The sequence below is a fragment of the Tiliqua scincoides genome, chromosome 5, assembly GCF_035046505.1.
Source record: "Tiliqua scincoides isolate rTilSci1 chromosome 5, rTilSci1.hap2, whole genome shotgun sequence".
Classification (NCBI taxonomy): Eukaryota; Metazoa; Chordata; class Lepidosauria; order Squamata; family Scincidae; genus Tiliqua; species Tiliqua scincoides.
The window spans coordinates 93,916,824-93,928,397 of record NC_089825.1 but is presented as its reverse complement, the minus strand read 5'-3'; the positions used below and the strand labels follow the sequence as shown (position 1 = coordinate 93,928,397).

The 11,574-nt window shown below is 46.8% G+C and overlaps 1 pseudogene; it reads left to right on the top strand.

Annotated features, from left to right (window-relative positions):
• The first annotated feature begins 1,704 nt into the window (after window positions 1-1,704).
• On the top strand, window positions 1,705-1,825 carry LOC136654651 (5S ribosomal RNA; annotated as a pseudogene).
• The last annotated feature ends 9,749 nt before the right edge of the window (window positions 1,826-11,574 follow it).

Sequence of the window (11,574 nt, the reverse complement as noted above, 5' to 3'; positions counted from 1 at the left end):
TTATGCCGTGTCTCCAAAACTAGATGCAATAGGGCAGATCGGATGCCATTTTTGGAATTAGCACCCCAAATATACCCAGGAATTGGTGTAACGTTTAAGGAAGCAAAATGTGTGTAGGCCTGTGTTATTGCTCATGTCCTTCCTTCCACAATCCTCGGATCAACCCCTTGCCATATAGAAACCATTTTTGCTCACTGGCTGCTTATTTTAGGAGATCAGGCTCTGCCAGTTTTGCAGGGTTGCCTGTGACATCACCTCTTTAATGCAAGCAGCGGCCTCTAGTGTCCATATTGCATAACTGCAAGCAGGACCCATCAGTGTAATTGTGAGCATCTCTGGGAGCAAACACCTGCAGATACCATGCAAGATAAATTGATCCAGGAAGAGTCCCAAGGAACATCCTCAGCAACATGTAGATGATTCAAATAGATCAGTTATTTCTAGAAAAATGGTTGTGTTAGTCTGTTGCAGCAAAGCCAAATTTTAGTGAGCCACCTGAACTTAAAGACTACCAAATTTATTGAGGTATCAGTTTTCATGGACTACAGCCCCTTCTCTTGGCCTCAAAATCTTGTGCTGTATTCAGGATGCAATCCCAAATACTTTTCCAGAAGTAACTCCCATAAAACACAATGGGACTTAGCGCTGAGTAGACATGCATAGGTTCGTTTTGTAAATTGTTGGACTTTAAAGTGCAACAAGACTCTGTTGTTTATCCTTAACTATTGGCTTTCAGTAAAAGGAAGCAATCTGCACCTTCTCAGTCAAAGGCAAGCACTGTAGTATAATTCTATAGAGCAGTGTCTCAAACTGTGGGTTGAGACCCATTAGGTGGGTCACAAGCCAATTTCAGGTGGGTCCCCATTAATTTCAATATTTTATTTTTAATATATTAGACTTAGATGCTACCATGGTATGTGATTGCATCTGGGGAAACGTTACAGACATGTACCTTTAACAAGCTACTATGTATATTCTTTTGACAATGATAGTCAATGGGGCTTACTCCTGGATAAGTGTGGGTAGGATTTCAGCCTAGGATAGTTAAAAATATTCCTGCTTGATTATGTCACTTCTGGTCATTACATCACTTCTGGTGTGTTCTGACAGATTCTCATTCATAAAAAGTGGGTCCCGGTGTGAAATGTGTGAGAACCACTGCTATTGAGGTTCTTCTCAAGGAATCACCTTACCTCCATACTTGCTTCCACATATCTTATACCAGCAATTTCCTACCTTTTTCATCTCATGGTACACTGAACATTCAGAAACTTGCAACAGATGCATTTGTAATCCTTTGGACATCTGAACTGGTAGTGCTTCATTCAGCCCCAAGTTCCTTCCATCCGCAAGCCAAGGAAATTCTTACAAGCTAGACATATTGTTGGACACTTCTATTGTTGGACAATTCCAACATTTTTATTACATTACATTTTCCTTTGACCCATTACTCCAAAGCATGCAGTTCCTTCTGGCCATTATACATGAGACTGATGATTGGTGAGGGTTTGATCTGAGGATCATGTGAACAGAAAGGAAGAAGAGATGCCAGTTAATTCTTCAAGGTGCCCAAGCAGCCATCTATGACTAGTCAATCATTTCTTTGGTGTGTGCCTTTTGTGTATACACACACACAGTGGAGCCTGCCCTTCCAGAAAGTTGATTTCCCTGTGGCACTATCTGGAATGTTGACTCAAGTCATGATCCTAGGGCCAGCCACTGGCCTGCACATGCCAGATCTCATCTGATCTTGGAAGCTAAGCAGGGTCAGACCTGGTTAGTACTTGGATGGGAGACCGCCTGGGAATACTGGGTGTTGTAGGTTTATACCATAGTCTTTCGAGACTGAAGGTTGCCAACCATTGTTGGCTAGACTGTTGCAAAATGTGTCGTAAGGCACTTTTGCACCAGAATTTCAGGTGCACCTCTGGCCCTGGGCCCAGCAGCAGTCAGTGTGGGGCCATGGCACAGGCAGTTAACGCAACAAGGGCTCCGGCTGGTGGCAAGGCATTCCAGAGCGGGGGAAGGGCAGGGAGGAGGCAGAACTGGATGGGGGAGAGGAGGAGTGGGCCTGAGGGGTGGTGGACAGAGTCGCAGGCCCTGCTGCCATATCCTAAGCCCCCTACTAGACCGAGAGCCCTGACATTGGTCCCCTGAATTCTGCACCCACTGAATAGCAGGTGCAGATCCAAGGAGACCCATTGGGGCTGCTCCCTTACCCTGAAAAGCTCCTTTACCCTGAGAAGTCCTGGTAGTGCTTCCCTGACTCCACTGGATGCTGCAGTCACCATTTCGGTGCTGCTGCATGCCTGGGGAGACTTAGGATTGGGCTGCCCACCTCTTGCGTTAGTGCAGGGCTTTTCAAACTGGGGCATCATGACAGCCCAGCCTGTGGGCCCTGGCCTCTGCCCCCTTAACAATAGTGGCAAGTGCAGCGGAGCTGGTTGACAGCCCCACTGGGGAAGCTCCCTTCCCTCAGCACCCGCAGACAGCTGTTGGTTCTCAGCAGGGGGGGGCTGCAGAGCCCTCCCCGCACTGAGGCTCCCCACAAAGGACTCCCACAGCCCCACTGAGGTCTCAGGCGCAGTGGAGCAGAGCCGCATACTTTCTCCACTCAGTGTCTGCTGTCACTGCCTCAGCCCCCTTCCGGGCTCTGCCGAGATCAGACATGCGGAGCATCTCCTCACCTCTCATTATCGCCCAAATGCAGAGCAAAGGGCGACCCCCCTCCAAGGAGCTTCCCTGCTCCCTCCTGGCTGCTGGAGAGGGGGTAACAGTGTAGCCCATTGCCTTACATGCACGCAATTAATACTCGGCTGCTGGTCAATGTGCCTGTTGGGGCTGTAGCAGCCCAAGGTAACTCACACCAGGCATAGTTGCCCCTATGTTGCACCCCAGCTGCTGATGTTGCCCCCCTCAGCAGCTGTAGCCCAATGCATTTGCTACCCCCTGCACCTCCTTAGCTATGCTGTTGGAGTGAGGGAGATGAAGGAGAAGGAGAGAGGCGTGGGAAAGAGGGAGCAGAAACCAGGAAGAGAGAAAAGCCTCCCTGGCCCAGAGGGGAGAGGAAGGAAAAGCAGAGACCCAACCAGCCCTTCCTGTAAGCTGCATGGCAGTGTGAGCACACAGCTGTCATCAAAGCCCCACACAGCTGAACCACCCACAAATGTCAGGCACCACCCACAATTCCATTGCCAATTCCATCTCAGGGCTCTGATGCTTGGTGATGATGATGATGTCATCACCAAACACGCTAAATGGCAGCAGCTGCTTCTGCGCAGACATGGTATAGCTCTGCGCTCTTGAGGAAAACATGGGAAGGCACTTTGGACCCAACACCACAGGGAGAGCTGTTGTAAGCATGATGGGACTCAGGGGCTGGAGCCCCAGAAAAGCAAGAGGAAAGAGAGGGGGCAGAAGGCAGGAGGCCAGCCCTGAAACAACCTTTCATTCATGGGCCCAAGGGATGGCTGTCCTCCACATTCCTGAGTTACCAATACCCGGGGGGGGGGCATGGCCACCCACATGGGGATCCCAAGCCTACTCCTTAGAGGAATAGGGTAGACAATATCCAAACAAGTGGCCTGAAATCTACAGTACCCCCAGAGCAGTGGTGTAGCTAGCGAGGGGTGGAGGGCAATCTGCCCTAGGTACCAGCATTGGGGGGGGTGACATGCACTGGGATGGAGATGCGCTAAAATCACGCTGGTTAGAAGTAATACCATCATGTTACATACCGTTGAATTTACAGCAGAATGCAATGAAAAAACCAGACTGAAATATCTCCTTTCTATCAAAAGTTATGGCCGAAAAAACGGAAAAACAAAAATGCATGGAGCCCTATGGAAAGTAAAATGGGGCCATATCGTGCATTTACTCGTGAGTAGGCAAACATGCCTTAGTCCGTCAGAAATGGCAGGTTGATAGGAATCCAATGACACCAGAAGGGTCCCGATTCAATGAACGCAGTCCCAAAAAAACACCAGAGAAGGAAGCCCCTCCCTCCAAGTTGCAAATGTATTGAGCCCTATAGCAAGCTAAACTAAGCCACATGGTCGCATTTACTCGCGAGTAAGCAAGTGGCTCATGGGCATATCAGGCAAAGGGGAAGGCAAGACTAGCAGCATGGTCCCAGTCTATGAAAATAGAGCTAAAGAAATGCTCCAGAAGGCAGCTTCCCCCCCCCCCCCCCCGAAAAGAATAAAACAGAGGCTTGAGCTGGTTGGGTCCATTTTTTTTTTCTTTCAGATTTGTAAAGCGAGATGGGTCCTGATAGTGATATGGTTTAAATATAAGGACTAATATTGAACTGGGCACTGGGGAGGGCTGAAAATCTCACTGATTTTTCTGTAGGGAGGGGGTGTTATTGCAGGCAGGTTACAGTGAAAATTCACTTGGTGGAACAGGGCTGGCTTCCCCCTATTTAATTTTCTGGCCATTATTATTATTGCTTTAATGTCATGACTATTATGATCTCTCAGTCTCACCTACCTCACAGGGTTGTTGTGAGGATAAAATGAGAGGACAAACCATGCACACCAACCTGAGCTCCTAAGAGGAAGGGTGGTATAAAAACGTTAATTGATTGATTGATTGATTGATGTCATATGAGGGGTGACAAATTTTACAGGTCCCAGGTGTCAAATGTCCTATCTACACCACTGCCCCAGAGATCCGATCTGGGCTTGCATCACTGAAGGAGAACCTCCACATTGGGACACCAAGAGGGTGCAGAAGCTGAGGTAGAAGTGAGAAGGGGGGACGTTATTCCAGCGAAGACAGTCAGCCTCCCTCCTGTGTCTGTTTTGCCACCTGTGTGGGTCCAGACAGACAGTAGCAAGACATCGACTGAGTCTGGATTGATATCATGGTGTGATCTTTGTGTTTTGCATTCTGTCAGAAGCCACTTTTTGCAGGCAGGAAAAAGCATATTCTATGTAGGCCAATAATGGCAGCCTGGGAAGGAAGCCCAGTGGGGGTCACTCCAGAAGCAGCAAAAGAAAAGGCAACAATTCTGATATGCTTGGAACATTTATTGATGCATTAGCAAAGGAGAGAAGCAAAGAGAATCAAATGCAAAGCTCAGTCTGGGGAAACTAAGGGAGGGCTGTGGGGTCTGGATCCGAAGACTTTCCAGGGTCTTGATTCTGAGGGCAATCTAGCCCAGGAGTTGCCATGACTGTCCTTCCACTGCAGCCTTGGCAACCTATCACTTTTTGGGCAAGCATTTGGGATTAACCTTGCCATTCTGGTCAAAACATAGGACGCAGACTTTGCCATCGCAGAAGAATAGGGGGGCGTGCTTGATCCTCTTCCAGGCATTCACTATGACTTCTGGCTCTTTGTTGGAATCCTTCCCATAAACAGTCTCAAACACAAAAGCACTGGAATCTTTGCCGAGCGAATTAAAAAGAGGATTGAGCCACTGGACAAAATTCCTCACGTCATTCGGATTGAGACACCGGTCTGTGCAAGGAGACAGTTTGCTGAAGAAGATCAGGCAGCTGTCGCGGGGCTTATTCTTTAGCATCTTGGCTGTTGGGCTGTTCTGGCCCTCATTCAGCAAGCGCCATTCAGCATGGTCAATGCCTTTGGCATTAAAGTTGGGCCTGGCTGCAACCACGTTCCCGATGGGATTGGGGACATAGATGCCATTTCTCTTGGTAATGGCCTCGTGCATCTTACTCATCACACTCTTGGGCAGCGCAGCCTGCAGGTTGGCCGGTGTCGGATCCTTGCAAGTTTTTGCATCCAGTCTTGCAGCCACAGCATAATGGTAGTTCTTAACACCATAGCTAGGGAAAAGCACAGGGAAGATGGTCAGTCGTGCTACTGAATGAGTGAAAACTCACCTTTTTACAAGTTGTGCTCCTCTTTTTGGTTCATCTGAACTTCTCATGTGACCAGGGCTGACTGTAGACCCCCTGCACCTGAGGCTGCCCCACACCTTGTCATATGCCAGTTTATTCTTTTCCCTGAACTGGAAAAGGAAGAAGGATGGTGGGCGAGGAGACTGCTGGGTCAGAACATCACTGACTCTCTTCTCCTCCACACTTCTTCCATTCTATCCCCTTCTTTCTTTTCTAATCCGGGGTGTGGAACAAGATGGAGGGGTAGTGAAGGTGAAGCTGGACCTCCCCAACCAGCCTTCTGTCTGAGTTAACTGTTGGCCTCCTAGATGGGCAGGCTCTGCAATGTGATTGCTGTGGTCTTGTTGACCAGAGTAGCTAATGAATGTTTCAGCTGGTTCTAGGGCAGGCTTTAAGATAATTGGACCAATTGCACCCAATTGGGCCCTGGTGTGAGGCCCATCTGCTGTAGTCTCATCAAATATACACAACAGTTCATTGCAACAGACACCTAACACCACACTGCAGGTTTTAAACACAACGGCAGTTATTTTAATTTTCTTCTGAATTTTTAAAGTCACGGAGTGTTTACTATTACTTATGTTTTTATTTTTTATTTGATATTTTGGATTTTTTTTCTTACTGTACTTGAATTGCATAATATGTTAGTTAGAGAACTGTAGAATCTACTAGCCCGGGGCCTTCCAAAAATTCTTTCCAATTCGGCCCCTCCGCCCCCCGGCTCCTGGCTCCAGTGGCATGGTTGTGCTTGTTAGGCAGAAGTTAAGTTCTACCTGTGATGTAAAGCACCTCTGATAACTCACTTACATGAGCAAGTCATCACTTGACTTTGCAGTCAAGTCATGAGTGTGAACCAGACATGTTCAGTCAGCCATGCAACCCTTCAGTTTCCCAGCCTGCAAGGGAAGGGGCCTGAGGTTGAAAGAAGGATGGGAAATGTAGGTGCCTGGAGGCCTGGGCCATTACGAGTGGGTAGTTTTTAAGTGTCCATTTGCACTGTTCTGATGGGTCGGTCCCACCACGTCATCATCCTCAGTCATCCGTCTGTGGGTCACCCACATCTTCCCTACTATAATTTAGTTGTTAGATTTCTTAATGGGAAAAATTTGTGGCTGAGCTTTGGAGCCAAACAGCAACAGAGAACTTGTTTTTCAGGTTTTAATCATGAGGCTTTCTATGTAATCATCATTCATGTTATCTCTGCTGATCCTGCAAACCCCACACCTGCGCAATCCTACCCAGTTCCCCTCTTATTCCTCTTACAGTTCGTTTCTGGTTTGGGTCTGCCATTCATGGCTGTGGATGAGTGGGCAATTTTAGCATGTCAGGCAGTAGGAACGCCTGGGAACCTGGATGGAAAACAGTGTTTTTAAAAAGCAGACAAATGGAAGGAGCAGAAGCATCAATGCAATTCCACTTGTCACTCAGGGACCTCCAGATGTGGTGTCTGCAGCATAGCCCAGCCATGGCCTTCGTCCTGTAAACCCATCACTTATACATCAAAGGCCATGGCTGGGCGGCCCTGCAGACACCACACCCAGAGGGGCCCTGGATTGCATAAGTGTCTGCATACAGTAGGCAAGACAGCAGAACATGTTTCCCTGGCACAAAACTGCAAACACTTCCAGATTCCAGACTTTGCTCTGCACGAGTAAACTTGTAAGTGCTTTAACTCTTCAGTTGAATGGAAGGATCTTGGATCCTAAAACGAACTCCTTCTCCAAGAGGAGAATCGTTAACTGTTTTCACCCCAGTGTGTGTATTCCCAGGTTATAAAAAATATTCTCAAGGTCAAGCATTATCACATCTTCCACTTCCACCAAATGCTCTATAAGACCAAACCTGGCCACTGCCCCACACACTTTTTAATCATTTCCTTTGGAAAGCTATACGAAGATGTGGGGGGAGGGAATGGCTTGCCTTACCCTCTGGCACCACCACTGAGGATCTCTAGAGGAAAAGGTAGTAGCCACTGCACCTTGTTGCCAATGGTTGCTGTGGAAAGGGAGCCACTGAGAAAAAATCCCATCCTTCTTACCTTCTCTCCTGTCATTGCTTCATCAAAACCGTCCAGTGCAGGGTGGGTGTTTCCCATGATTCTCCCCTGTGCTGATTAGCCCACCATTCCGAAAAGCAGGAGGGGACATAAGGAGGAGAATCTGGAAATGGCTATGTGAAAACGCACTCTCCTAAGCACACAACCCAAAAACCAGAGGGGTGTGTGTGACAGAATTGTGCCACCTCTGACAATGCCTGAGCTTCAGCCAAACCAGCCCGGATTGTGTATCTAAACAGCAGGACTGCAGAAATGCTACTCACTCTGTGATGTACTTCATAATTTTCTTCAGGTTGCCTGGATTTATGGACCCCAAAGCGCCATTCCCCAAACCGAGCAGGAGAACGATACACAAGACCTTGACGCCTGGCCAATGTCTGGACATCTGTCAAAAAGAGACACACCATCAATGAGTGTGAAGAGAACTATTGTTGCGTGAGATACGGGTGCATTCGGAAGGGGGCAAACAAAATCATAGTTGGAGAAGCCTATGGTCCCAACTACATGGCATTCCAAATATTATATTGAAATTACTGTGTTGTCCTTAAGATCGTTTTTCAACTCAGAATGCCCTTAAAGGGTTTTTGAGCATCTAGGGCATCACACAAGCCTCAAGGTTGTCTTCCTTGCGTTCCTTGAGGAAAGAGCAGGATTCAATATGATAAATAAAGAATAGAACCTCCTGATCTGTTTCTCTTAAAAGAAAGACAGCAGGAAGAAGGTCCTGGTTTTCAGGATGTGCAGTAATACCCTGCATTTTTTGTCTAGCTATGGTCCAGAGCATGGATGTAAATTGAAAATGGATGTATGTTCAAAACAAAGCCTTATTTAGATTGCAACTTTATTTTGGCCAGAGAAAAACATTCATAACTAACGATATAACACATGCGAATATGTGCAAATCCTAAATAAACAGAAAGAAATGAAAAATAAGCATAAGAATGTTGGCCACATCATGGAAGGTTGGACGAAAGATGAAAGTATGTAGGAAAAATGTGGTTATAATTGAAAATGGGGGAAAGAGCAAAGTGATGAAATTCAAGTGGATGAAAATCCAGGTACTGCTGTACAAGGTAAGAGACAGACCTTGAATCGCAATCTCTCTCTTAGAGGTTCGGAATTGGGAAGAATCTACCTGGGCCATTCCTCTTTTACTTAAGCCACTCTTTGCACATAATGGCAGACAGGAAGAGACCTCACCTGGTTCACAACCTGTGCCAACCCCCTCCCCACTATTCCAAAAAGAGGAGGTGGTGGAAATAAGGTCCTGGGTACAAGCCACACACGGCTCTGGAAGTGCAGAGCATAAATCACTCACCTTATGCTCCATGATGCGGACAACCGATCTGTCTCTCTGCTGAAAGAAGATACGCTGTCACCCGATGATAGCGACTGGTCCCCAGCTCCTCTCTTTATAGAGCAGCTCCTTTGGTCAGTGGTCCCTTCTTGCATTGCAGACATGCCAATCACCAATTAGAGGGTGGGCCAAGAAAAACCCAGATTGAGAAAGAACCTTGGGAGGCAGGAAGAATCCAAAGACGTGACAGTATTCCAATAAGGACAGTTGACTCAGGTCTGCATGACCATATCAACCTCAGGTTGCTTCCTCGGGAAGGAAGGATGCTGGGATCCGCCTTGTGGCAATCATGAATAAGTTGCGTGTTCTACATTCTGAACATCAAGGTAGGAAGTCCAACTTCCTGAAGATATCATATTTGCAGACTTGATCTGCTCTCCTAGTCTATTTTAAGGAATTCATTGGTCAAGTTTAAAGACAGCCAACCTGTTCCAAAGGCCACATCTAGGAATTCTTTCTCACACGTACGCAACATGTTAGTGGGTTTTACGGTTGTGGCATCCAGTGTGTGTAACTTCCTGCCATTACACCTCCATTCAAAAACATTTTTATTCTTGCAAACCTTTGAATACCAGCTCACCTCTTTGTCCTATTTCCTGTTTTGCTGGACTAATTGATTGTCACATGATGCATGATGTACATGTAAGCCTTGTCTGCATTAACAGAGGGGACATAGCATCACCTTGCAGGGTATATAGCATGATATTGCAGGATATGGTTTGCTGTTTCGAAAGGTTGCATGAATCAGTGTCTGATCACTGAGGCTGTAATCTTCCAGATCACAGTGAGGAGTTTTGCAATTAGCATCTACCCCTAGGATTGAAAATTCAGAGCAGAAATACACAAGATCAGAATGAAGCCATATGGCTTAGCATTTACACTGTCCTTTAAGGTGTTGCCAGCACATCACACGTCAAAACTGAGAAACTGTGCAAAGTTTTGGCTGTGGTGTGGAGCTTAGTACAATCATGTTAAATGGAGCCCAATCCGGAGCTCCTGGCATGTGCAGCTGCCGCCACATCCTGTGTGCCCACGGCAGCGGCGGGTACTTTTGTCTCCTTCCCCCGGGTAAAGGAGTAGCCCCGCAATGGGGCTACTCAATTCACCCCCGACCAAAAGGTCAGCTGTAAGGTAAGAGCCTTCTGGTTAGGCGCCGAGCTTGACATGGAGGTTCAGGATCCAGTGGAGCATCGCAGCAGTGGAAATCCAGACGCCAGCCTCCTTGCTCTCTCGGTGGCGCAAAAGTGCTTTACGGTACTTTTGCAACACCGGTGGGCTGGTGCAAAGGATTTGTGCTGGCCCTACCAGTGCTTGGAAATGCGCCCTAAATGTCCACCTATATACATGCTGCATCTCCAATAGCCCCTTAGCTTCTCATTATAAGTATTCCATTTGAGATTATGATTTCAGATTAATGTTCTCTATTCCTTTTCATTTAATCTTCAAATCCAAGCTCATTAACTCATTCTTCTCTCTCTCATGCTGAAAGTCAATAATTGGTTTCCAATTCTTCATAAATTTCTTGTGGATTTCTTTTTGAGTAAGGTTTTCGGTTTGTCCATTTCTGCAAGTCCGTAACTTTCATCCATCATTCTTCACCAACTTTCATTCACTCACCCTCTCTCCACCCTCTGCCTGCCTCCCCACTCCACGGAACGCCTCTTCCCCGCCCCCACCCAGCCCCCACTTACTGTGCTGCGGCTCGGCAGTCCGTGAGACCGCTGAGTAGCAGAGGACGGGTGCCTGCCCAGCACTAGCCCAGCATCAGCCAGTGCTGGGCTAGTACAGGCGCTGGCCCAGCGGTAAGCTCGCAGACATGCCTTATGGCATGTTTGCAACAGTGTGCGCGCTCAGGATTGGGCTCTAAAACTGGTATAGTCTGGAAGAGAAACAGCATTTTCACTAATACATTCATCTTAATTACAGAAATCCTTCCTAAAGTAGATAACTTCAGTCTTTCCCATCTTGCAAAGTCTCTTTTGTTTCAGTCCAAAATTGACTTTTCATAATGGTTTTGAAAAGATATACAGTTCACACTTGTCAATACAATGCTCAGATATTTAACATATTTTTCCACCTTAAATCCAGTTCTGTTCATCAGCCTTACTTGTTCTTGTAGGTTCATGTTCTTAGATAGTATTTTACTTTTTGTTTATCTTAAAACCTGCAAATAAACCAAATTCCTTCAACTTAACCATCAACAATTCAATGTCTTTTAGTGGTCTTTCTAAAATTAGAACCATATCATCTGCAAGTGCTCTTAATTTAAAATGTTCATTCTTAATCCTTGC